Consider the following 25,095-nt stretch of genomic DNA (forward strand, 5'->3'; position numbering starts at 1 on the left):
GGTGGGAAGAAGCTGGGGGAAGCTCTCAGAACTCTCGCGAGAGCCGGCGCACAACACCCTCGCTCCTTTCTCCCCTGCACGCGGGCCGCGTGGTGCTTGCAGTTAGTGTCCGGACGGGAACAGGCAGCGGGAGTCCGCAGAACTCTCTGGCTGCCTTCCTCAAAGAGTCCAGGAAGCCGAAAGCCCCTGAGCGGGTGGACACCGTGGAGCCAGGCCGGGCGTAAAGCGCGGCTCCCTGCCGTGAGAACTGCTTCTGCGCGTGAGCTGCGTGCCCAGAGGGCACCTGTTCCTCCGGGGGGCGCTGGCGTCGGCTCGGTGACCGGGGCCTGGGTGGGGGGAGGACGACAGCGACAGGGCGTCATGCCCAGCCACCTCAGCCCAGGGTCAAGCCCTGGAGGGTCTGGAGTCAGCCCAGGTCAAGCCCTGGAGGGTCTGGACGTGGCGGAAAAGGAACACACCACGATGGGGGCCGCAGACTGACGGCTGAGGGACAGAGAGGGCCGGACGGGATCGCCAGACAGGTAAGGGGTGCCTTAGAACACGTGACGCCCGGTTAGTAGATTGCCTCGTGGGGAGGCGGGGAGAGAACAGCTGGGATCGAGTAGACACAAATTTTTGCCTGCTGTGGCCACACCTACCATCCAGAAGGATTCTGCCAATTCACATTGTCACCACCAGTGTGTTAATTCTTGACTCCAAACCCTTGAAAACACTTGGCGTTATCATCAAAAAAATTCGGCGCAGTCCCATAGGCAAAGGCTTATATATTATTGTTTGAGTTTGTATGTCTTTAATTACTATTGAGGATGAACATCTTTTTACATCTTCATTGGTCATTTGGGATTTTTACTTCTACGAATTATCCTTTACCTATTTTTTGTTGTCCGATTATAAAAGGTCTTTTTGAATTAACCGTTTCTTAGTCTTAAACATTGCACCCGGTTTACCTTTTATCTTTGTGTGTGTGTGTGTGTGTGTGGTGTTTTGCTGGTCAGGAAAGCTTTAAGTGCTTAGATAGTCCACTGTGTCAGCCTTTTCTTTTATGGGATATATATTTTGTTGTCTGGCTCAGCCCTCCTCATATGAATGCTTATCCATAGTTTCTTCTAAGTTTTCTGTGATCTTATCATTTCACTGAAATGTTTCCGAAATCGGGAGAGTATTCAAGCTTAATATGTGTGGTGGCTTGCAAAACTGGCTACGGTCCCCCATCCTTCCCAGTAGGCTCCCCTCTCTGCCCTGTGGTATTGCAGTTCTGCCCAGGAGGCGGTAGTCTCCACCTAGTCGGTCTGGGCTGGCCTGGTGACTCTCTTTGACCAACAGAGTGGAGTGGAGGTGACCACGTGTCTGTTCCAAGACTAGACGTCGTAAGGGACCTTTCATGCTTCTGCTCTTGCTCTGTCAGCTGCCCTGTGAATAAGCTTGCTGGGCGAGGAGACACATGAGGCCTTTTGCTTTTCCATCACTCAAGCTGACAGCAAGCCAACTTGAGAGGTGCGAACGAGGTTATCTTAGATCAGCTGGTCCCTACCTAAGGTATCGGCTGATCGGTAGCTGACAGCCGCAGACGCATGAACGAGCCCAGCCAAGGCCAGAAGAAGAGCTGCTCCTCTGAGCCACCCACAGAAAAGTGAACTAGTTACATGGTTGTTTTAATTAAATAATCTTTTAATGGTTTTTATTTATTTTTGAGAGAGAGAGAGAGAGAGAGACAGAGAGCGAGCAGGGGAGGGGCAGAGACAGAGAGGGAGACACAGAATCCGAAGCAGGCTCCAGGCTCTGAGCTGTCAGCACAGAGCCCGACACAGGGCTCAAATTCATGAACTGTGAGATCATGACCTGAGCCAAAGTTGAATAACCGACTGAGCCTCCCAGGTGCCCCATATATTTTTAATTTTATGTTAAAAAGGCTACTTTGTTCATATTTTATAGTTGATTATTTTTGACATTTAGGAAAATTATTTACCCTGATGTTTTAATTTTGTAACTACTTTCCTGAACTCCAGTTATACTAAGAAAAATGTTTAAAGTTGCAACATATGAATCATGTTGCAAATAATGATTTTTTTTTTCCTCCTCTCCAATATTTTTTCTCTGTTTTGTTTTTTTAACCTTGTTTGGTTAGCCCTCACAGAATAATGTTAAAGAATAGTGGTGACAGAGTCTCCCTCTCCTGAATCTTGCTTGTGTTGTTTTCTTTAAATAAGACAGTAACTCTTTGAGAGCACAGTCCACGTTTGGTTGTTTTATTCTTTTTCTCTTGATCCTTGGCACAGAGCCTTGCTTATATTTGACATTAAACACAGATTAGTAATGCAAGGTCAGATACTTATTGCTGACCTTTCCTGTTTCAGACATTGTATTGGGAAAGGGGTGTGTGTGTGTGTGTGTGTGTGTGTGTGTGTGTGAAGATTGTGGTTCTGCTGCTTCAGGCCCCCGTTCATCCATTTATATTGTATGGGCTTTGGTGTCAGTTAGAACCAGGGCCAGACCCTGGCTTTGTGTCTTATCAGTTGTGGGACTTCAGAAAATTTATTTTCCTTTTTTTTAATTAAAAAAATTTTTACGTTTATTTATTTATTTTGAGAGAGAGAGAGAGAGGGAGAGGGAGAGTGCAAACCAGGGAGGGGCAGAGAGAGAGAGGGAGAGAGAGAATCCCAAGCAGGCTCTGCACTGTCAACATGAGGCCCCACGCAGGACTCGAACTCACCAACTGTGAGATCATGACCTGAGCTGAGATCAAGAGTTGGATGCTTAACTGACTGAGCCACCCAGGCGCCCCTATGGCACCTTTCTCAATTTCAGTTTTATCCCTCTGAAAATCTGGAAGTTAACCATAATGCTATCATGAGTTTGTTGGGAAGGGTGAAATAATGTGTAGAAAAGCACATTGAAGGAGTTCTAAGTAAATGAACGGATAGGAAATACAGGAAGAGCAGCCACGGTGGGTGAGGGGAAGTGTGGGTGCAGATTTGGACATGCTAAGTCGAAAGTACCTGTGGAACTCTAAATGGATTTATATGTCGGGCAGCTGAACATACAGATCTGGAACTTGGAGAGATTTAAATTCATGAATGTGCTACTTAGGTCCTTAATGTGTCAAGGCCAAGAAAATCACTCTTGCCATTACAAAAAGGGCAGTTTTGGGGGGCGTGTATGGGAGGCCATGCATATGAAGCTAAACTGAAGATGGAAAGCCGACACAATGGAGGCAGCTCAAAGGTGAGGGAGTTATCAGGGGGAGGTAAGTGCCGTGGAGTGGTCCAGGGAGCTGTGGATGACAAATGCACGGATGTCAGCATTTGGAAGGTCACTGGTGCCCTCTCAGGAGCAGCTCCACGGAGGGGTGGAGTGGAAGCCTGATTGCAGAGCAGGTGGGAGGTGAAACAGGAGAGAAGAGCTCTGCAGGGAGGGTAGAAGGAGGTGCAGGGCTGTCCACGGGCTTGGGGCTGGTTCATATTCATTGTTGGGGCTCAGATGTGTGTCTGGGAAAGTCTCCTGTGGGTGGCTACAGCAGAAGCCGGTTTCTGTTAGGGCTTGAGCACCCCTTCGGCAGGCAGCTAACAGGGTGTAGCTGCCAGTGAGAGAGCGGATCTCCCCACTTCATGATGGAATGCAAGGGCACCGAGGATTCCAGGGAGTGCAGAGCGTCTCTGGCTTTTCAAGCCTCCGGAAGGTCAGCACGGTGGGCCAGGCGTTGGTCAGCAGCATATGCTGCAGTGCCTGGCAAACAGGATAGCACCCAGCAGCGGAATCACTGGTTCCGGGCATACCCGTGACCAGTGACAGCAGCCGTGGTGGGAAGGAATGACAGGCGCTTTCCAGAGGAGGCAGTTCCCAGTGGGTACGGCGGTGCCTTATGACACGAGAGGAGATGGTGGCTTTGTCTCCACAAGATAGCTGATTGGGCTCACCTAGTAGTACATTTGAGGCAGTCCTAGGGGGGTCTCAGGAAATACATAAGGACGGTTTGAGGGCTTGAGAGTCCTATGTGGCGGGTAAGTGTAGGAGCCTGCAAAATACGGGTCACGGGCAGTCCTGTGTTCCCTTGTGTACCCATGAACTGGAGTGTTCCCAAGGCAGCGTGGGATGCCAGGTGAAGGAACTGTTCTTAAATAGGCCATAGGAGCCCTAGCAGAACAAGACAGTTTACTCCTGTTTCTGGGATTATGTGTGTATTCCATTTTAGTGAACACACACACACATTTCTGGGGTGAAATAATCTGGGAAACAGTGGGTTAAGTAATATTGAACGGGTGTTTATTTTATTTTATTTTATTTTTATTTTATTTTATTATTTTTTTTAAATATGAAATTTATTGTCAAACTGGTTTCCATACAACACCCAGTACTCATTCCAACAGTTGCCCTTCTCAATACCCATCACCCACCCCCATCAACCCTCAGTTCGTTCTCAGTTTTTTTTTAAGTATATGAAATTTATTGTCAAATTGGTTTCCATACAACACCCAATGCTCATCCCAACAGGTGCCCTCCTCAATGCCCATCACCCACCCTCCCCTCCCTCGCACCCCCCATCAGCCCTCAGTTTGTTCTCAGTTTTTAAGAGTCTCTTACGCTTTGGTTCTCTCCCACTCTAACCTCTTTTTTTTTTCCTTCCCCTCCCCCATTGGTTCCTGTTAAGTTTCTCAGGATCCACCTAAGAGTGAACACGTATGGTAACTGTCTTTCTCTGTATGGCTTATTTCACTTAGCATCACACTCTCCAGTTCCATTCACGTTGCTACAAAGGGCCAGATTTCATTCTTTCTCATTGCCACGTAGTACTCCATTGTGTGTATAAACCACAATTTCTTTATCCATTCATCAGTTCATGGACATTTAGGCTCTTTCCATAATTTGGCTATTGTTGGAAGTGCTGCTATAAACACTGGGGTACAAGTGCCCCATGCATAAGCACTCCTGTATCCCTTGGGTCAATTCCTAGCAGTGCTACTGCTGGGTCATAGGGTAGGTCTATTTTCAGTTTTTTGAGGAACCTCCACACTTTTCCAGAGCGGCTGCACCAGTTTGCATTCCCACCAACAGTGTAAGAGGGTTCGCGTTTCTCCACATCCTCGCCAGCATCTACAGTCTCCTGATTTGTTCATTTTGGCCACTCTGACTGGCGTGAGGTGATATCTGAATGTGGTTTTGATTTGTATTTCCCTGATGAGGAGCGACGTTGAGCATCTTTTCATGTGCCTGTTGGCCATCCGGATGTCTTCTTTAGAGAAGTGTCTATTCATGTTTTCTGCCCATTTCTTCACTGGATTCTTTGTTTTTCAGGTGTGGAGTTTGGTGAGCTCTTTATAGATTTTGGATACTAGCCCTTTGTCCGATATGTCATTTGCAAATATCTTTTCCCATTCCGTTGGTTGCCTTTTAGTTTTGTTGCTTGTTTCCTTTGCTGTGCAGAAGCTTTTTATCTTCATGAGGCCCCAATAGTTCATTTTTGCTTTTAATTCCCTTGCCTTTGGGGATGTGTCAAGTATGAAATTGCTACGGCTGAGGTCAGAGAAGTCTTTTCCTGTTTTCTCCTCTAGGATTTTGATGGTTTCCTATCTCACATTCAGGTCCTTTATCCATTTTGAGTTTATTTTTGAGCATGGTGTGAGAAAGTGGTCTAGTTTCAACCTTCTGCATGTTGCTGTCCAGTTCTCCCAGCATCATTTGTTAAAGAGACTTTTTTCCATTGGATATTCTTTCCTGCTTTGTCAAAGATTAGTTGGCCATACTTTTGTGGGTCTAGTTCTGGGGTTTCTATTCTATTCCATTGGTCTATGTGTCTGTTTTTGTGCCAATACCAGCTTTTGATGATTACAGCTTTGTAGTAGAGGCTAAAGTCTGGGATTGTGATGCCTCCCGCTTTGGTCGTCTTCTTCAAAATTGCTTTGGCTATTCGGGGCCTTTTGTGGTTCCATATGAATTTTAGGATTGCTTGTTCTAGCTTTGAGAAGAATGCTGGTGCAATTTTGATTGGGATTGCATTGAATGTGTAGATTGCTTTGGGTAGTATTGGCATTTTAACAATATTTATTCTTCCAACCCATGAGCACAGAATGTTTTTCTATTTCTTTATATCTTCTTCAATTTCCTTCATAAGCGTTCTATAGTTTTCAGCATACAGATCTTTTACATCTTTGGTTAGATTTATTCCTAGGTATTTTATGCTTCTTGGTGCAATTGTGAATGGGATCAGTTTCTTTATTTGTCTTTCTGTTGCTTCATTATTAGTGTATAAGAATGCAACTGATTTCTGTACATTGATTTTGTATCCTGCACCTTTGCTGAATTCATGTATCAGTTCTAGCAGACTTTTGGTGGAGTCTATTGGATTTCCATGTATAATATCATGTCGCCTGCAAAAAGTGTGTTCTCAGTTTTTAAGAGTCTCTTATGCTTTGGCTCTCTCCCTCTCTAACCTCTTTTTTTTTTTTTTATTCCCCTCCCCCATGGGCTTCTGTTAAGTTTCTCAGGATCCACATAAGAGTGAAAACATAGGTATCTTCCTAGCAGTGCTATTTCTGGGTCATAGGGTAGACCTATTTTTAATTTTTTGACGAACCTCCACACTGTTTTCCAGAGTGGCTGCACCAGTTGGCATTCCCACCAACAGTGCAAGAGGGTTCCCGTTTCTCCACATCCTCGCCGGCATCTATAGTCTCCTGATTTGTTCATTTTAGCCACTCTGACTGGCGTGAGGTGGTATCTGAGTTGAACGGGTATTCTTAATAGATTCTTTCATTCTGGGTCTCCAGTGTCCTGATCTATTCAAGTCATATTCGCTGAGCACCTATCAGGTGGACGAGGTACGCTGGTGAATACCACAGACATGGTCCCAGCAGGATAGAAGGGGAGACAATGCTAATATAGATTGCGAATCTCTAGGAGGAAGCGTATTCAGCATTCCCCATATTTACAGCATGAATCTCTTCTAGAGGAACACCGATTACTAGCTTTTGTGTTCTGTGGAATGCAGTTTGGGTGCACTGTGCTATATCAAAGGAAAAGAAATGGGGAGGAAAGCTGGACGGGTATGGTATGGCTATCTGGTCTCTAATAAAGGACATTAAATTAATAAATGAGAGACACAGAAACAATATATACTGTAGAGAGTGTTTATAAAGGAACAACAGGTCTCAAATTGGGGTTAAATGACAGGAAGGAGACTTTGAATTGCCCCCATCCTCCAGAGCCCTGAGAAGGACCTCTGTACAAGAGCTGGGTTATTCCCATGTGGTTAAGGACCGAGGGCCCTGTAATGCACAAAAGTCACACAGTGGAGGGTCTGGGTTCAAGGACTGAAAAATGACAACCAGGACTTGACTTAGGTGACTTTTACTTTGGTTTAATAGCACAGTACTTCTCTCTCTTTGTTTTTTGTTTTGTTTCTGTTTTTGTTTTTGCTTGCATTACCTCTAAGTCATTTGGAAACTTTTATTGCCCCTCTTGCATTTACAGTTGATATTTAAAAATTTTTTTATTGTAATTTTAAATAGTCCTAAATGATGCAGTTACCAGATTATTGCATATTATATATGTGCTTCAAATACATATTTTTTGAAACTGCAGATTTAAGTTAGCTATTCATAAAATATGCCCACCATGTAATTAATTGAAAAAAAAAAAATTACTCGTCAATTCAAATAGCCAAATCAGACCTTCTTTCTGACAAAGCCTTTCTTTTTAAACTTTTTCAATTCCATTCAAATACATGCCTGTGACAGCCATCCCACTTCTGAATTTTCATCCTAAAGTAGAGGGAAAAGGGCAAGAAGAGAATACAAAGGCTGGAGACTGCCTTCAGCATGACCCTGGATGAGTAAGGCTTTGCCTCCACTGTTCCCTACCTAACTCGCTTTGCTTTGTCCTCACATGGTTCTGTTTCAGGGGAGATGCTTTCTCAAACTGTCTCTGGTTTCAGTGACCTGGAAGTGTTTCCAGTTTGGGACAGTGCTTCAGGATATGATTGGGGAAGGCTGTGTCTTTCCTTTGTGAGGAGGGAAAGGGGGGTTGTGAAAGAGGTAGTGACAGGAGGCCCTGTCCACATCAGAGAGCTGCTTAGCGTTGTCACTTTTAGGAAAAGACATGGAAATTGGGGATCTGGTGTCCATGCCTGTGTGTCCCCCAAAAGCCTTTCTGTGCCCCACTGACTCGTACTAGTTAAAAGACTTGTACCAGTTAAAAGATCACTACTGGGAGCGCCTGGGTGGCTCAGCTGGTTAAGTGTCTGACTCCTGGTTTTGGCTCAGGTCGTGATCTCACGATTTTTGAGTTCGAGCTCCATATCCAGCTTTGCACTGACAATGCAGATTCTTTTTCTCTTCCTCTCTCTGCCCCTCTCCTGCGAATGCTCCCCTCCCCCGTCTCAAAATAAATAAATAACACTTAAAAAATAATAAACAGAAGACCACTACTGTACCAGTGGTCTCTCATCAGAAAGCAATGGAAGGAAGGTGCTCTGATTAAGCTCACAGTCAGTGCAGAGGTTGGGAGCCTCTGTTCCTCCTTAGGGAGACACCCCTGAATCCAGATGTCTAGTTCACTGTCTTCCAGTCCGCTTGGTGGGGGAGGATAAAGCTGCAGCTGGAACCCATAGGTATTTGAGTCACTCCTGGCTTGGATTAGGAGGGAGGGGCCCCCCATTGGCCCCTGGGGATTATCCTGTCACAAATGGGGGACGTTTTTGTTGTGCCTGAGTTGCATTCTTCTCCTCCCCATTCTCTGTGTTATTGGGTCCCTCCTACTTCCCTCCGCTCCCAGGTTTCAGTGTATCAGACCCGTCTTCACCTACATGGCCCTCTCCTTGCTGAGCCCACCGGTCTCAAGGAGAGAAATGCTGGACCTCTGTCCCCAATCAGGGCAGTGGTTGCCACAAGCAATCTAGTGCCCACATTCATAAAACCTCCGTGACCCTTTCTGCTGTAAAAGAGTGGACCTCTATCTAGATATTTTTCTAGCTTCCTGCAGTCCCTCTTGGAATACTTGCAGTGTTGACTTTTCTCCCCCAAGTTGTCGAGATTTTTGTTAATCTCCACTGCCAGAGTGGAAACTCCTTGAGAGCAGAGGTTTTTTTTTTTTTCCTCCATATTCATTTTTGTTTCTTCTGCAGTACCAAGAATGGTGTATCACACACAGTAGGTGCTCAACAAATACTAGTTGAGTGAATGAAATTGGAGGTGACATAAAAGAAATAGATGAACTATGCCTCCATAAGACTCAGGCCGCAGCTATAAAATAAAATTAGCGTAGAGAAAAAATATGGACATCAGATTTACAACTGAGGTTTTTAACAGTTATAATGGATATTATTGGCTTATGCATTATTAATAGAGAAATTCATAGAACCTGAGCAGGTGGCTCTGTGTTTTTTAATTAAGTTTTTTGTTTTAATTCCAGTATAGTTAAAATACAGTGTTATATTAGTTTCAGGTGTACAATGCAGTGATTCAACAGTTTTGATGGCATTTTGTGGTTAGAATGTCAAGTCTGAAACCACAGGTCTGATGCTGGAGCCAGCCTGCCTCTGGACACCAGATGGCGCCCACACACCACCAGCGAAGGTTTTGCAGCTGGCATCAGTCTGGGGTTCGCGTTTACTGAGGGAGATCGCTGGCTCTACAGGAAATTCTGCAACAAATTGATTTCCTGAGGACTTCCGGGCCATTGCTCTAGTTTCCAAAGGAGGGTTTCATATACATGCATGCAAGCCTGATTGTAAAGCACCCAGCTCAGCCTGTATTGAAGGCCAAATCCTATTTCTGTGAATGCAGTGACATACATTGTCTTTTCCCGTGTGGTCTTTGTACCTTTTAAACAGCTTCCTTACAGAGAAAGAAAAGACCAAAGGAAAAAGCGGAGAAAGCCAGAGAGAGAGGGTATTCTCAGGAAACACTGCTGACCTACAGAGAAACCCAGGACAGAAGTACTTTGGCAAATCACTTGCCCTGAGTGAGCAAGCCTGGGTTTCTTCATACATGGAATGAGGACACTTACCTCAGAGCTTTCAGATCTCTGGGGAGGCGAGTTTTCACTATGTCTTGTCACCTGTCATCTCCTTACTCTGCAAAACTATTGTGCCGTAATCTCTCTCTCTCAGCTGTTTTCTCTCCTCTATTATTCCAGGGGCTTCCATTATCAGAGTGCACGGATGAAGTGGTAAAAACAAAAACAAAAACAAACAAACAAACAAACAAAACCAGGCTCTGTCACTTTCCACCTGAGCTAGTGTCCTCTTTGAGCCTCAGTTTACTCATCTGTAAAATGAGGTTAACAACACATATTTGAAAAAAGGTGGGGTTTTTTTGGTAAGAATCGAATAAAATAGTAATGGGGCTCCTGGGTGGTTCAGTCGGTTGAAGTGTCCAGCTTTGGCTCAGGTCATGAGCTCATGGCTTATGGGTTTGAGCCCCGTATTGGGCTCTGTGCTGATAGCTCAAAGCCTGGAGCCTGCTTCGGATTCTGTCTCCCTCTCTCTGCCCCTCCCCGACTCGCACTCTGTCTCTCTCTCTTTCAAAATAAATAAACATGATAAAAATAAATAAATAAAAAGTTTCATCCTTAGGTTTGTGGAGGTTTTCTCCAATAAACAAGAATGCTTAAGTGAGATACAGTTTGTATGTTTGACTAAAACCTGTATAATCTTGTAGGGAATACATTGTTTTCTAGGTAATGCTGGTGTTAATCCCAGTGGAATTATCCACAACACCTACACTCCACCCATAAAATTCTGGACAGGTTTATACCTGCCAATTGCTGATTCTTGGGTGTGTTTCACAAACCAATGATTAGCTCCAAAATTCTAATGCTTCTGTGAGTTCTCATTAAAGAATGATTCCAGGGGCGCCTGGGTGGCTCAGTCGGTTGGGCGTCCAACGTCGGCCCAGGTCATGATCTCATGGTTTGTGGGTTCAATCCTCGCATCGGGCTCTGTGCTGACCACTCAGAGCCTGGAGCCTGCTTTGAATTCTGTGTCTCCCTCTCTCTCTGCCCCTTCCCTACTCATACTCTGCCTCTCTCTGTCTGTCAAAAATAAATAAACATTGAAAAAAAAAGTAAGAATGAGTTCAAAACTTCACGAAAGATGAGGTGACAGCATTGGGTACATTGTAGAAAATCAATCAGTGTTTTAGGAGTGGGAGATGAATTCTTTCATATTCCTTCTATATTCACCCCTCCTTTATAGGAGGTAAAATACATGTGTATCTCATGTGTTGATAGATTATGCAGGTAGTTGAAGAGCTGCCTGAATAGAATGATTTGAGGATAAGATCTCTGGTCAGAAATCTCTCATGAAGATCTGGAGTGTCACACTTTGCTTCTTCATTTCAGGTAAAATCTTTGCCTTGTAGCCTTTCTTTAACTACAAATATATTAATCCATCATGCTAGGTTAGGTTCCGGGAGGAGTGCAAAGGACACCACCCCCACTCCCGCCATCATTCATTCATTCATTCATTCATCATTCTACAGCTATTTCCTGAGCACACTTTATATGCCAGATGCTGTGCTAGGCTCTGGGAGGAATCAAATAGCTAACATATTTTGAATGCTCACTATAAACAGACAGTGACCGTCCAACGTGCTTTTTATGTGTTAACTCACAGGCTTCTAGTCCGTGTTGATAAACCAGAAAGTGATGTCCAGAGAAGTTAGGCGAATTAGCTGAGATCGTCCCTCTAGGGAATGGTAGTGACAGGATTCAAACTTGGGCAGTTTGGCTCTAGAACCTGAGCCCTGCCAGGGCCCCTGCCCTTGAGGAGCTCACAGCCTAGTTGTGGGGACAGAAATGTAGAGAGACAAACTACAGTCCAACAGGGCTGGGATCGAGGGGTAACCAAGAAGGACTTCTGTAACTGGCTGCTGGAGAAGCCGGGAAGCCATCACCAGACAGGACACACTGACCCTGGAGCCATAGCTTCATCACAAACAACGTGAACATGATACGGCACCTCCTTCCTTCCTCACTGACTTCCTTGCTTTGCTGTTTAGGTGTATCATGCCTCTGAGCTAACTTCAGTAATGCAATTTTAAACTATTTCTGAAGTAATATAAATGAGTAAATTACTGATGGAAACAATGAACAACATTTGGGTTTGTAAGATCTGGCAGGTGTGCCATACGTAAAGAATTTCACTGTATGTTCTTGCTTTTCTCTCTCAACACCTTTTGTTCTCTGGGTTGGGCGTGGGGCCACAGCGAGAGTGGAGATTTCAAGACACTGGTAGCAATTCTATTTTGCTTAAGAGGACCACGTAGATCTCATTATAGCCACTAGAAACAACCTCAAGGGGAAAGTGGATGATAAATTTAGCCACACCATGAGATTTATCCATGAATCCTCTACTTGCTTATTGTTCCTCAAAATCTGTGTCTTTGGTCTCCTTTCCGTGAAGTTCAGTATCATTGCTTTTCCTGACTAAAGGGCACAGCTCATAGCCTGCCTCTTGAAGGAAGCTTTCTCGGGACCTCGCCACTGATTCCCCTCATGCCAGACTCCTGTGGTGCTTAGGGAATACCATCCATCTTACTATTAAGTAGGCGTGGCTTTGAATAGGTGATATTTTTCTGTTATGACTTCATATTTCATCTCTTTCCCTCAGATAGAAGCTTCTAGTTAGCTATATGTCTAGGGTAGGGCTTCCTTTTAAAGCCAAGGAAATCTTGAATGTGCACCTGTTAAGTTTCTCTCCTTTTAAGATCGTAAGCAAGTCAATTCTCCCAATTCTATTTTGCTTAAAAATTAGTTCATCTTGTGATTGCCTGCTTAACACTTTTGTATAAGCTTCATTTACATTGAGGTTATAAAAATTTATAAGTATCATCATGGTTGTTGCACCTTTTGAGAATATTTGCATCGTTTTGTTTCGATTTTTAAATTTTTAGTTTAAAAACTTTTTTAAAATCACAAAAATACATGTAACATGCAATTTACCATCTTAACCATTTGTATAACCTTTTAAAATCTCCAAGCTTTTGAGTAAATAATTTGAATGCATTTCTTTATTTTTATAAGTCTAACATTTATAAATGTATAGTGCTCCGTATGTCATTCATCAAATGTATCCTGTTGGCGCATATTTTGCTCAAACGGTAATCAACATTTTTGCTGTTTTACAGTGAAAACACATGATGATACATTAGGACTATATTTACACAATACTTTCATTACACTTTAGTCTTTGTAATCCTGATTAACTCTGGATCATGAAAGGCTAAGTTCCCAGTTACGTACAACTGCACCACACTCATCACATTGTGCTTTTTACTTCCACTCTTCCCTAGGTTTCACGTTTATTGATATTCAGAACTAGGAGTGAATTGTTCCTGACATTACATTGAACACTGCGATTTAAAAATCTAATACTAATAATATGAATACTCTTACTGCTAGTAGCTAACATTTGTTAAGTAAGTGCTTAACTATATTACCAGGGGCTATTCTAAGTGATTTACATAGGTTGACTTATACGTGCAAAACATTAATTCTAGTCAATTCTATGGAGAGTAACCATCAGTAACGTCCCATGAGGTTCGACCTGCAGATGTTTCTTGTCCTCCCCTGAGTTTGTTCTTGGGATAATCAGGCACAAATATTAAAGCTCACCTAGACATAGGTGAATAGAAAACTACACTAGATTGGAAGTCTCTTGAATTATTTATATCTGATGCCCCAAGTGTTACTTAGCACATAAATGTTTGAGAAATAAATTAATGAATATTATTAGCTATGAGCCCAAAAAATGTAGCGCTGTGATGGGCTTTGAAATGGCAGGGAAAACAGCTGTGCAGGGAGCTGAGTTTGCAGCTAGAACTTACCTGCTGTTGGGGAAGGAACTATTCCTGTCAAGGAAAAAATTTAAAGTACATAGTGTTGGCTTCGTTCATGATTGCAAATGTCAAAATTCCATTAATTTGATTTTTAAAGTTTAAGGTATTCTGCCATTTGGTTACTCAGTATATGAATAGAATGACATTTATTCTACTTGGCTCTCTGTAAGCTACACATGCACATTTGTTTGAAGGGTATCAGTTATTCCTTTAATGAGAGTTTTGGGAGCACACCATGTTGGGCTAAATAGGATATGTGATCTGAAGTTAAAGAAGATACTCTATAAAGTTTAGAATCTAATGGATAGATATAGATACTCTATAAAGTTTAGAATCTAATATACATGAAAGTCTTAAGTTATAATGAAAAACTGTGGGATTAGTGGCAATGAGTGATATAGACAAGACAATACATGTGTAGAGTTTGGAGAAGGGAGAGAATGAGCTGCGAAGGTCTTACGAGGATGGTAAAATCCTGTTCAGACCTAGACTGCAGAAAGGGGAACCTAGAGGGTCCTTTAGGAGTAGGGGTATATTGTGACCTGGAGCAGGAATAAATAAGGACTGATTTTTGAGGAAAGGTAATGATTTTTTTTCCTGGCTGGAGTGCGGCATTTTGTTTGTTTTTGTTTTTCAATAAGGTTATTTATTGAGCATTTACATGCCAGGCATTGTGCCAAATATTAAGGTACATCGTTAACTTAATGCATAATATAGCCCTATGAAGTAGCTATTACTAACTTCATTTCCAGATGAGGAAATCAGGCTAAGGGAGGCCAAGTCACTTGTCTCGGGTCATATAGCTCATCAGCAATGGAGAAGACACTTCATCTCAAGTCTCTCTCTCACAAAAGTTCGCGCATTAACCCGTCTGCTCCCATCCCAATTTGTCCAAGCCTAGATAGAATGTATGTGCCAATCTCTTTCTCTAAGTCTTACCTCCCTTTAGTATATTTAGGGAGCGGTGGGTTTATGTCATGTTTCCTCTGAGTTATTTCTCTGCAGCACAAGTTCTTGTTCATTTCTCTCAGCTTGGCCCTGGGGTTCTGCCTGTTTCATGGGCAGTCAGTAGCCTGGTCACTACAACTGTAGTCCTTGTGATCTGATGCTGGCTTCAGCAGAATGGTGATACGGAGAAGGACACAGTGTTTTTTGCTGATCTGTTACTTGATTTTGTACCATGTCAGCAACATAAAAAATTACTGAAGGAATAAACTGGAGGTTATCTTAGTTTGGATATAGGTTTAGTTGTGGAAGCAGAGACCCAACGTTAACAACGGTTTAACTGTGATGGGAGTTTGTTTCTCTGCCATATAAAAGTCTGAGCTGCTACATGGCTCTCCTTTATCACAGGGACAGGGGCCCAGACTTCCACCTTATTGCTCTGCCATTACAAGGCAGCTTCATGTAAGGTCCAGGGTGGTACACCAGCATGTCTATGTCTTAGTTGAGTCTTTTAAAAGAAAGCCTTGAAGTTGCACACATCACTTTTACAGTCATCCTATTGGGCAAAACGTAGTCACATGGTCCTAGGTAGCTATAAGGGAGGCTGAGGAATCTTGTCTGTGTTCTGGGTGACCAGGTAGCCGGCTTAAACTCAAAGGTTCTATTACTATGAGAAGAGAAGAATGAATATTGAGGGATAATTATCAATCTCTGCCTCAGAATTATAAAAAAGGATTAAACTATAAGACTTGGATGGTGAATATGGCCGTACCAAGAGTCTATTAGAAAAGACTTAAACTATGAAATCTCTTTGGGAGGGATTCTTTGCCTAATAGACATTGTCTAGTTACCATCTTTGCTTTCCTATTGAAGGTGTGCTTTCTTTTTTCAGAGAGAGAAAGAGAGTGAGAGAAAGAGAGAGCGTGTGTGAGAGAGGGAGAGAGAGAGATCCTAATGTACCTCTCCATTCTTTTAAAGGCAGCTATGAACTCCTTTCCACAGAAATAGTTCCCCCTCTCAGACCCTCTTCAGGCACTATTGGTAGACACAATAACCTGTAGCCACACCTTTGCCAAATTCTGAGTTGTTCTGTCTAGAGTTACAAGTGCATGAGCAGAAAACCCCAGCATTGGCTTTTGTTGAGGTGAAGTTATGCCTCCTCATTCTCCAACAGACTACATGGGTAATTAATGGGGTATGTGTGTGTATTCATATACCCAGACATGCACCCATATCCCACTTAAAGGGACAAAAATGATTCTCAGATTCGATGCAGTCTAAATCTAAATTAACAAAGAGAAATGCTGTTGAAGGGTCCCCATCTGCATAGACACTGCAGTCCACAGCGTTGAGTGAGCCACATGGTTTATGTGGAGTAATGTTTCTCCTCATTCATGGCAGAATCAGTCCTCTTTTCAAACATCAGGGCCATCTACTCCCTAATGACTACTGTTAAGCTATTTTAAGGTTTGGAATTACACCTTTTCTGCTTTGGGTCAGATAAAAATTTTATTCAACACGTACTCCTGTCTCCCCAAACTAGTCCAAGGTCATAATAAAACAAAATGTAAAAATATGTATTTGCTTATTTTCAGAGTAAACCATAGTGTCTGTGTGGGTGTGGTAGTTAGATTTGTATTTCTAATTATATTTGGTAAAAACGTTCTCTTATAATTTGAGAATTCTCTGAGCTCCTGTATCCTCTGGTGATAGTGGTTTTTCTGGCTTGATGCGGTTTTCTTTGATGAGTCCTTGGATTGCTTCTATCTGCCTTGCCACCTTTTAGCCCCAGCTCTGCTCTGTTGAGGATACATCACATCCTTCCTGCCAGCTGCTAAATAGTTACTTTTAATCAAAACCCCCACTTGCCTTTCCCCAGCGGCTCTGTTGTTCAAGAGTTCCCCTCCAGAATCAAAGCATGAATATCTAAAACAAATATTATATAGAAATATAGAACTTCTAAGCGGCAACCATGAAGGTTAATAGCTGTGTTTTCTCTTCTCTCCTTGCATCTTCTTTTCTAAGCAAAGGAGACATTTAACTACAATGGAGTTTAAAGAACTTGTGGATAATTTGGGTCTAAAAGATTATGTTATTAAAATTACAAGTGGTACAGACATAATAGAAGAGTGTTACAAATGCAGTCAGAGTGGTTTTTGCTTTGTATCGTCAGCTTTGTCCTTCTCGGAAGTGAAGTAGAAATGAACATTCACCCCGAGTGTCCCCTGGCAGCTGGTTCTCAGGCTCCTCACGGTTTTCAGACTCAGTGGTCCGTTGGAGTCCCCAGGGAAACGTTTAAAATATCAGTGACTGAGTCTCCGTCCCAGCACTTCTGCAGTACTTGGTCTTGAACGTGGCCCGTGGCCTCGGTCTCAAAGATTGAAGAGGTGGTTTTAGAGCACAGCCAGGGCTGGGCTCTGCTTCTCAGACTTTAGAGGTAAAATTTTGACCGTAAAGATTTAGATTTACTGTGTGCTTTGGATAAGTGCACAGGAAAGAAGGAATCCCAAGCCCAGGAGTAGAATTAAACTTGTCTTCTCTCAAGCATCCCTTTCAGAGCTGCTTGGGTGGCCCTGTGTGCAATGAGGGGCTCGGATAAAGTAGGTTGGACCCGCCCTGCCTCTCCCCTATGCCATCTTCTCTTCAAGCTTCCCCACTGGAAGACCACGGATAGTTCCTGATCAAGCCTACACACATTTAGATTTGCCCTGGACCTTTAAATCTTTCTAAACCACTGTTTGCAGCTTGCCCCTTTATTCAATTAATCTCTGTAATCGAGGCGTTTTAAAGGGAGCTTTAAAAAATGAGACAGAAGTGGAGGAAAATGAGAGAAAATTCAAATTTTCACATTTGAAAATTTGGAGACATGGGGCCAGCTGGTGATGCCTTGGTGAACAGTATTAGTATTGGTATTGCTTCAGTTTACTCCTCAAAGATATTTTTTTTGCTCTTTGTAGGCATTTATTTGGTGTTTTTCTGCATCTGCTTGGTCTTTGATAATTAGTAAGAACTGATGTGGGTCCAGGTAGAATAATGTTAAATGATTATGTTTGACTCATGTTACATTTCTGTCTTATAATAGTCCCTTTTAACAGACGATTCATTTTTCATTTAAGTGCAGTAACAACATTGATTTGGTCTTTCCTCATTTTTTTCTGGTAACCACCGGAGGCAATGGTTTGTAAAATTCATACTTGCTTTGGAACCCTGTAGTTTGAAAAATTACTGAAGATATCTGAGCCTCAGTTCCTCTTTTGTAAAATGGGGATAATAATCTTTATAGGGTTGTCATTTTTATTGCTGTTTTAAAATTCTTAGTATTATTTGGTTTTTAAAAACCCCATTTTACAACACTACAACAATTTGGTCAACAAAATAAATAAGGTAATATTGAATTATAATCCAAACTCCAACACATTTTTCAATCCCAGGTCAAAATAAAGTGTCTAATGGTAAATAAAACAAATTAATTTCAGAAAAAACCCAGGCCATGGGGTGCCTGGGTGGCTCAGTCAGTAAAGCGTCTGACTTCGGCTCAGGTCATGATCTCACGGTTCGTGAGTTCAAGCCCTGCGTCGGGCTCTGTGCTGACGGCTCAAAGCCTGGAGCCTGTTTCAGATTCTGTGTCTCCCTCTCTCTGTGTCCCTCCCCAGCTCACGCTCTGTCTCTGTGTGTCTCTCAACAATAAATAAGTGTAAAAAAAACAAAAAAAACCCACCCAGGCCATACTGAGTTTGTAACACCTAATGATAATGAGCTAAATGTTGGAAAGTTTAGGGATGTCAGAGGGAGATAATTCTTTGAAAAGCTTTAAAATTATGTTAATAACTTTCTGTCTGTGGAAAGGGGAGCCCTTGAAGTTTTTCTACCTTTGTTTTAAATGATTTTTAAGCTTGTAATCCTGTAATACAGTTTTTTGCTGATTCCTTTGGGTCCTTTTGTTTTTCCTCTCACTTAGAAAAATGAGGCTGGAATAGTTAGTTCTATTTTGCTGACGTGGAGGAGAGTAGACTTTGGTAATATCATTCCTTCTCTTTCTCTCCATCCTTATCCACCGTGCCCCTAACTATTATTTTATGGGTATTCCAAAACTGTTCCTTTAGCTAAAGGTCAGATATTTTTGGAAAAGTGAAAAATACATGTTTCTTCTCCTCCAAAGTCTGTTTCTATGTCCCTTTTGGTGATCCCAGGAAAAGATGGATACATTTGAAGGCATGAAAAGGATCAGGAGAGGCTCAGGGAGAAAGAATGCATGAATATGTCAGGGATTTCTGCTCTTGTTAAGCAAGGCCTCAGCCGTCATCTCCTTTCTCCTGCTCTCCTCCCGTAACAGAGATCACGTTTATCTGGCAGCTTTGCACGGTATCCACAGGGCCTGTTGAAAGTGTATATTTGCATAATACTTCCTAATGTGTGGTTTCTATTGTGCTCACCTTCGTATTTTGCAGATCTAGTCTTGGTAAATCTTGTTTTATATGAAGTCTCTTAGCATCAGTGCCTTATGTATTTCCAAGACCTAGGAGCAAAAGCAGTATGGCAGGATCAATCAGCTGGCTGTTTTCTTCTATTATTTCCCCTCCTTCTCTATTTGAGGAGTATTTCCTGGTCTAATTTTTTTCTTGCTTAGAGATTGTTGTAGGATGGAAAGGGGAAGCAGCCCTCCCTCCCTCCCTCCCTCCCTCCCTCCCTCCCTCCCTCCCTCCCTTAAGAACTAGTGGGGATGTCCTACCAGGAGAAGGGAAATAGATAAGGCCTTTGAAGTCCTGGAGAAATTAGGGTGGAAGATTCTTCCCAAACTGATGAGAAAGGTTTGAGGTCTCGAGGAAGTAGGAATGAATGCCCTGCTCAGGCAATGGCACCTAAGAGAAGGGAGACATTTGGCCTGAGGACTGCCAGTCCAGAAAAGATCCCTACTGGCCCATTCATGGCAAGGAGACCAGGGACCCTGCCCTAGCAGGATGATACTGGGTTTGGAGAATGAGGAAGTTCACCCAAGTTTTTTCCTGCCTTGTCTGCAGTTCACATGACCCCATTGATGCTGGTGTAACCTAGGAATGGAAGGGGTGCTTGTATGATGGATGAAAATGCAGGCTTGGTGCCATATTAAGTTGATTAAAAAGCAATAAAACAGCAATATTTCTAGAACACCTGAGCTTGTGGACTGAGATTCATATCGGCTACACTAGAATTAATTCATGGCTAATTGATTTGAGGGGAAAATATTGATCTTTCACACCACAGAAGTCATTGACTTTACTTCCAGCTGTCCTCTTCCTTCCATATCCAACTCACACACTGTCTCATTTGTGGAAAGAGCACAGGGCTGGGAATCAGGACTTGGATTCCAAACCTTGGCCTTCGATAAGCCATTTAACTCCTGTATACGTAAACCCATGACATGCCTGAGAGTCCCCCACTGGTGGAGGTTGAGGATGGGAGCAGATCGTGGGGAATGTGTAGTGTGAAGAATACTGGGCTGGCTCTGAGGACTGGTACTCACAGTTTGAGTTTTAATACTAATTTGTATGACTTTTGGCAAATTATTTAATTTTTCCTTGCCCCTTTCCTAAACTGGAAAATGTTGATAATTTTTTAATAAGGGCAAAAGGCAATGGTTATGTGGGTGTGCTTTGTAAATTATAAAGTACTACACAAATTTAAGGGCTTATCATCAATTAGTAAACAAAGATTTTGAGAACTGAAGTATGGTGCTTGGGTCTGCCAGAAAAATGGAGAGGAGCCCATCATGACTTCACATCTCAGTGAACTTGCAGATGTATTCATACGAGAGCAAGTGTAATATATGTGAAACAATGAGAGGATGCTTAGCCAAAGGGAACTTTTTAAAAAGATTTATTGGGGCAGGATAAAGAGCTAGGGTCAGATTTTTGTATGTTATTAAAGTAAATAAAAAGTATGAAATTAAAGTAAATAAAACAATTATTTACCAAGTCTTTGAACGTCTACCAAAATAAATCCAGATATATCTTCCCATATATATTTTTTTATTTCTGTTTTTTTTTTTTTCCTGGAACTTTAAATATATTAGCAGCAGACAATTTCCATTGTAGTCAGAGAATTCAGATTCTCTCCCTGGGTGAGAGAAATCTTCATGTCGGTTAAATCCCAGGTCACTAAAGATTCTTCTTCTTAATTTTTAATTTCATGGAAGTGGCTTGTCTACCAGCCGTGTGTTTTAGGAAGAAATGATAGTAAGTGCCAGGCGGTCATCATGCTTTACATAAATTAACCTATTTATTCCTCACAATAGTCTTGTGAGTTAGATGCCATTATTGTCACCAGTACTGTCACCTGTTTTATAGAGAGGAAACTGAAGTAGAGAGAAATCAAGAACATCTGGGCCTGAAGCTGAAGCTGTGTAGCCTGACCCCAGGACCTTGCACTTAACCAGTATTCTGTGTTGCTACCAAACACAGAATCATCTTGGGTTCTTAACCTTTGCTAACAATGACATTTTTACCGAGAGTTCTTAGGGACAGTTTTTGGGGAAACATTGTTTTATTTCATTTCAAATGAGAGTATCTATGACAATCTGTTCATCGTTGGAGTAGTCAGTGAAGACCATATCCCAGGAATTCTAGTACTTGCCTTTGTGCTAAGGATTCTCTAGCATGGTAAGACTGGAATCTTGAGGCCTAAGCTCATATATAAATGACAGTTTGAGATGGAAAAAAAAAAAAAAAGGAAAAGGAAACAAAGAAGGAAACAACAGAATGAAGTCTTGAAAAGACAGACTAGAAAAACAACATATGCCAGGTTTATTTTAATATATCTCACTTGAATTCAGTGCATACTGTGAACAGTTTTTTAGTGAGGTATTTGAATTCCCAGAGATTTTTTTCTATTAGCATAACCTTTCATTTTTGAAAATTTTGTGTCAGGTATTTGCATGACTAGATACTTACCTTTAAGGCAAAAATGGCTACCTATGTACTTAAAAAATCACTTGTATAGCAAACATGTTGAATAAACAATATTAGGTCTTGGGCAGAGGATTCTATTCATGATTAATTTCTATTTGTTAAACAAACCCATGTGTAACTATATATCATTTTGAAAAAAAACATGGAGAGCTGTAGTTAAGGTATTACACAAGCAACAATAATAACATTTTACAGTTGTGATGATTGGGTGTCTTATCTCTCCATTACACCCTATACACCTTCAGACACTTTGAAGAATGAGGAAGAAATTATACCTAATGGTAATTATATTAAATTGCCAACACCTATTTGTGATACTGAAAAAAACATCGTCATGTTAGATGGCAAGTTTAGATGAAGAAACAGGACTTTGCTTAAGGAGAATTAGACCTTCAGAAAACTTGAGAAGTCTGGCAGTAAAAATTTCCAGTGTGTAATTACTTCCTAAACACACACATGAAAAACCAATTTTACTGCCATAACATTCTGCTTCCTCCCTCCCTCCCTCCCTTCCTTCCTTCCTTTCCTTCTTCCATTTCCTTGTGCTTTTCTTCCTTTTCCCCTCTGTTTCTTCCTTTAGCACATAGGTATTGTCTACTATAATTCCAATCATTGTTTCAGGCACCCAGAGTGCAACAAGACAGGTGGGTTTCAGGTTCGGATTTCTAATACATACATAAAAATGACTCAGTCCTCAAAGTGATGATCCTCCATGGGTAACAGTGAGATACTGTTTGTCTAGAGCACCTTTCAGTATTTCAGATTCTGCTCTGCTATGCTCAGGGTGTCCATATTTGGGCTATTGTTACTTCTACTAAGTTATGCTAATAATTTTTGCACGTCTGAAGTAGAACTCACAGTGTTCCCTTTCTAACTTCTCCCTCTTCGTCATTGTGCTTCCCACAATGGTAAATGACACTGCCAAGCACCCAGTTGCTGAGTCCAGAGACCCTGGAGTCATCCTTGACTTGTTTCTTTCTCCGTGCCCCCAGGGAGTTCCTAAATAAAGCCCAGAGGTTCTAATTTCAAAATGCTTTCCTACCCAACCCTATTTTTCTTTCTCTGGTCCGAAGCATCATCTCCTCTGGCCTGGGTTCCCACAACAGCCTCCTAGCTTGGTGCCTTGATTCTACTCTTGCCTCCTACAGCCTGTTCCCACATGGCAGTCAGAATTAATCTTATGAAACGTTAAATTACATTAAAAACCTGAGTCCCCTGCTTCCCCAGTGACTTCTCATCCTTTAGGAGCGATGCAAATGCCTTACAGAGGCCCTCCATGACCTGGCTCCTGGACATGTCTTTAGTCTAGTTTTCTACCCCTCTCACCTCTTGCTCATAGCCTTCCAGCTGCACTGGCCTTCTTATGGTTCTTCTGACTGTGCGTGCTGTCTCCTAAGGGACTTAAATTCCTTAAGCTTCAGTTCCCTTTGTACAAAGGGAATATTTGTATAGTTGAGAGTTTCTGTCTCATGATGCCTAGAGAGATTACAGTGGATTAGGCTTGTAAAGTGTGAGACACTGTGTTAGCATATGATACTTTCTCAATACATTTTTACCATTGTTCCTCTTTCAGCACTAGCCTCAATTTTCCAGCTGTCCTAGATGTCCCTCTGGCAAATCAAATTCAGTATTCCAATCTGAACTCATGAGCACTCCCCACAAACCAGTTCTTTTTCTTGGCATTCCTGTAGAGGTTAAGGCCATCACCATTTTTCTAGATCCCTGTTCTCAAACCTCTGTCCTCACTGACTCCCCCTCTCACCCTTGCCCAGTTCCCACCTGTAACCAGTCACCAAGTTCTGTCTAAAAATTTCCATCCACCCCCCTCTTTTCTTTCTTAGTGCTACCAGCCTAAACACTCATAGTAACTTCCTAACTGACCATTCTGCCTCTGGTCTCTCCTTTCTACTCTCCTGTTAGTTGTGGAGTTTGTTCTGTCAGTCTTCAGGTTGATTTCTGAGATATTGAGAATGATCTGATAGTTACCTAGCTGTGTTCCTGGGACGAGAGGAGCCTGGGGTCCTCCTGCTCCTCTGGCATATTCTCTCTGGTCTCTTCTTTCTAACTGATCCTGTACTCCATTCTGACATTCCTAGGGCTTGGCTTAGCCCTGGCCATGCCATTCCTGGGCTCAGAAATCTTCAGAGTCTTCCTTCCCCTACAGAAGGAAAGTTCTGTGATGTAGCCTGTTATTTAAGCCCTCTGTATTTGTGAGGGTTCTCCCGAGAAACCAAACCAGTAGGGTGTGTGTGTGTGTGTGTGTGTGTGTGTGTGTGTGTGTGTGTATGTGTGTGAGCGTATTATATGGAATTGGCCCACATCATAATGGAGGCTGCTATGTCTGAAATCTGAGGCTGCTGATGCTGCAGCTGTAGTTGGAAGGCTGGCAGGGTGGAGACCCAGGAGAGCTGATGTTCCAGTTTAAGTGCAAAGGCATTCTGCCGTAGAACTAGGAAAAGTCAATGTTGCCAATGCAGTCTGAACGCAGTGTACCAGTGGATTCTCTATTGCTCAGGAGAGGCTGTTTTTGTTGTTGTTGTTGCTATCGTTGTTGTTGTTCAATTCGGGCCTTCAATTGATTGGATGAGACCCACCCACATTATGGAGGACAGTCTGTTTTACTCAAAGTCCACCAGTTTAAATGTCAGTCTCATTCTGTGGGGCTCCTGGGTGGCTCAGTTTGTTAAGCATCTGACTCTTGATTTTGGCTTAGGTCATGGCCTCACAGTGAGTGAGTTCTAGCTTTGCATCAGGCTCTGTGCTGAGTGCCAAGCCTGCTTGAGATTCTCTCCCCTGCCTCTCTCTGCCCCTACCCTGCTCATGCTCTCTCTCTCAAAATAGATAAATAAACTTCAAAAAAATTAAATGTTAATCTCATTACAAAATACCCTGACTGAAGCACCCACAATAATGTTTGGCCAAATATCTGGGTACCCCATAGATCAGCCAAGTTGACACATAAAATTAAAAGTCCATCTCTTACCAAGCCCCCTTTGTATAGGCCAGCACATGCTCTTTACTTATGACTCCTATTTATTTACTTATTTAAAATATATGAACTTTATTGTCAAACTGGTTTCCATACAACACCCAGTGCTCATCCCAAAAGATGCCCTCTTCAATGCCCATCACCCACCCTTCCCTCCCTCCCACCCCCCATCAGCCCTCAGTTCTCATTTTTTAAGAGTCTCTTATGCTTTGGCTCTCTCCCACTCTAACCTCTCTCTCTCTCTCTCTTTTTTTTTTTTTTTACCTTCCCCTCCCCCATGGGTTCCTGTTAAGTTTCTCAGGATACACATAAGAGTGAACACATATGGTATCTGTCTTTCTCTGTATGGCTTATTTCACTTAGCATCACACTCTCCAGTTCCATC

At 42.4% G+C, this 25,095-nt stretch overlaps 1 protein-coding gene across 1 annotated transcript in view; it reads left to right on the top strand.

Annotated features, from left to right (window-relative positions):
- LOC113602172 (uncharacterized) overlaps window positions 1–25,095 on the top strand; it is an 82,139-nt gene continuing 57,044 nt past the window's right edge. The window contains exon 1 of the mRNA XM_053205651.1: window positions 1–259. The gene's annotated coding sequence lies outside the window, so the exon portion shown is untranslated. The remainder of the gene's footprint in view (window positions 260–25,095) is intronic.

This window comes from Acinonyx jubatus, chromosome D3, assembly GCF_027475565.1.
Source record: "Acinonyx jubatus isolate Ajub_Pintada_27869175 chromosome D3, VMU_Ajub_asm_v1.0, whole genome shotgun sequence".
NCBI lineage: Eukaryota > Metazoa > Chordata > Mammalia > Carnivora > Felidae > Acinonyx > Acinonyx jubatus.